Below are 3,071 nucleotides of genomic sequence, written 5' to 3' on the forward strand. Positions count from 1 at the left end.
GCAATAAAATAATACTGGCAAAAAGCTTTCCCCGTGCTAAAGCAATATACCTCTGCCCTTTACCCAGGCCATGGCAATCAAAGTATGTCAAACAAAAAAAGCCTAGTGCTTGGCTATTCTACCAGAGTATTTCCATTTCTGTCAGTGCAACTTATTCTCTAGTCTACTAAAAGTGCACCCTTGTAGTAGTGTACAGACACAAAGAGCAATATAAAGTGGCCTGTGTTTCATGAAAAATTGGTCCAAAGAGTTGTACCAGCAAATCAAGCCCCACTTGTAAATTTTCCCCAATAGGAGTCTTTTAGACTTCCTGTCCTGTGATGTATCATGAATAATGGTGTTGTCCTGCATAGGTCCAAGATTGTGGCAATGAGAGTGCAGCCATGCCCCCTTCAGCTGTGTGGCATCTGCACAGTGAAGACAGTTCATTGCACATGTAGCACGCAACTGAAGGGGGTGTGGCCACAGCTTCTCCTTGTGGTCCTGGGCACCAGTAAACTCTCAGGCTAGATACAGACAGTCAAAAAGCCTGAGGCTGAATTGGATTCAGTCTTTGTAGGTTAGTCTAAGATGCACAGATTAAATTGAAACAGAAGCGAACAGACATTTACCTTTGATTCAGGAAATGCAGTCTCATGCCTGTAATGGCTCAGGCCAGAAGCTGGGGGCACTAAAGCACAGCTCTCTGGCTGTGCATTCATTTCCTCCTCCTGCTGCTCCTGAGACCTCTGGGATTAGTAGTTCACAGTTGCAGCCAGCAGTAAATTCAAGCAGTGGAAGTGGTGTTTAACCCTTGGCCCTGGTCCCAGATGGGCTAGGGCAGACATTATACATAAACTGCTTGTAAAATGAGCAAAACGCTGGCTTGCATCCATAGATGCTTCTCCAGCAAACCCCAGGACATCATTCTCCCATTGTACTCGGCCTTGGTGAGGCTGCAGCTGAACTACTGCATCCAGTTTTGGGCTCCGCAATTCAAAAAGGATGTGGAGAAGCTTGAGAGAGTCCAGAGAAGAGCCATGTGCATGATCAGAGGTCAGGAAAACAGACCTTACGATGACAGGCTGAGAGCCATGGGACTCTTCAGCCTGGAAAAGTTCAGGCTCAGGGGCGATCTGATGGCCACCTATAAGTTTATAAGGGGTGTTCACCAGGATCTGGGGCAACATTTATTCACCAGCGCGATCCAAGGGATGACAAGGTCGAATGGTTATAAACCTCTGCAAGATTGTTTCAGGCTGGACATAAGGAAGAACTTCTTTACTGTCTGAGCCCCCAAGGTCTGGTGATTCAAGCACCTACTTTGAATGCCTTCAAGAGAAACCTGGATGTTTTTCTTGCTGGGATCCTATGACCCCAGCTGACTTCCTGCCCCTTGGGCAGGGGTCTGGACTCGATGATCTTTCAAGGTCCCTTCCAGCCCTAATGTCTATGAAATCTATGAAACTGGTTTAAGTTATCAGAAACTGGTTTAAACCTGTAATGGAACAGAAGTTCAGGGCACATCAACCAGTTTGAAAATGGCTGAAACTGGTTTGAGATAAACCTGGTTGAATGTAGTATCAGACGTAACTGATTTGGCTCAAACCAGTTTATGCAACATCTGTCCCAGACCCCTTGCTGATTTAAGATAAATCAGACTCCTCCAGCATTCTGGTGTGCTCTCTGGGCTGGGTGGGGCTCTCTGCTCCACAGCAGGGCTGGCCCCTCCCTCTGCTTCCTGGCTGCAGCTTCCACAGTCTCTGCAGGCATCTGCCTGGCTTCTGCTCCCCAACCCCATCTCTCTCCTCCCCACTCTCTGCTAAGCAGGCATTCCACCATCCATCACAAACACCTCTCAGCATTAGCTGAGACCACATGCTAGCTACCTCCAAGCTGTGGCACATGGGACAAAGGCAGAATCAACAGATAGCTGGTAATGTCCCTCTGCTGGGGCTGATAAACACTGAATTAGGGGTGATATGCATTTCCTGCTGGGCTGGTCAGGAGGGGATAGAACCCCTCCCTAATCAGAGTATCTTGCTGGGGCCTGGCCATGCCCCCCCCTCAGAGCATCTCTGTGCAAGGGAAGGGAGGGCTGTTCTAGCACCCCTGACGTGTAATCTAATCCACTGCAGGCATGTGTCTGCATATCTGGAATGAAAAGGCAATGTCTATCCACCTCCAAATCAGTTCACGCTTTGCAGGTTAGAGTAACTTGCAAAGATTGAATCAATTCAGGTTAAGGCTTTTTGAATGTCTGTCCCTGGCTCTGGGGTTTGCCTGATGGGAGGACGGGGGACCATGCCACTGCACTTCCTCTGGATCCACTCCTGGGTGTTGTCAGGTAAAACCTATTCTTATGTTAAAAGTACCCTCCAGTAGCCCTGTGTGCAGGTAAAAGCTGTTACCCTTCCGAATGCTGCTTATCCCCTGACTTTTCAAAAGCACAGGGAAGGACGCTGATCCTACTGATCTTTGATTCAACATATGCTTCCCATAACTAGACTGTGTCCTGGAAGCCCCAGAGGGGCATATAGGTCTTCTTCCCTGAATGCGTTATCTGTGTCCTGGTCAAATTGGCCATTAGGAGCAATCTCCCGAAAGCCAGTACTCTCCTCCTTTCCTTCTCAAAGCAGAAGGCAAGGATGGAGATATCCCAGAGCATGGGTGACTGGTTCTGCCTTAGTTGGGGGAGGGGCACGTGCCCCCCTCCAGCGACCAGTCAGAGACTACAGGGATTGCGAGACAGGCAATCTCTACAGCTGCTTCCAGAAGTGGCTGTGGCCGCTTCTGGGAGTGCCACTCCCCAGCCAGCATTTGCAGGGGGGGCATTGGTGCTCCTGCCTGCCCCCCTACCCATCGCCTGAGAGGCAAGTGTGGCTGGTCAGGGGGTGCATGTGCACCTGCTATGCATCACCAATGCCTGCTGGTCCCCTCTGACTAGTTTGTAACAGGCCACTAGATCTCCCCTCAGCCTTCTCTTGTGAAGGCTGAACAGGTTCAGGTCCAATAGCTTCTCCTCATAGGGCCTGCCCTGCTGCCCCCTGATCATGCGAGTGGCCCTCCTCTGGACCATCTCCATGTTGTCC

Source organism: Gavialis gangeticus, unplaced genomic scaffold, assembly GCF_001723915.1.
Source record: "Gavialis gangeticus isolate Ggan-Ray unplaced genomic scaffold, GavGan_comp1, whole genome shotgun sequence".
Taxonomy (NCBI): domain Eukaryota; kingdom Metazoa; phylum Chordata; order Crocodylia; family Gavialidae; genus Gavialis; species Gavialis gangeticus.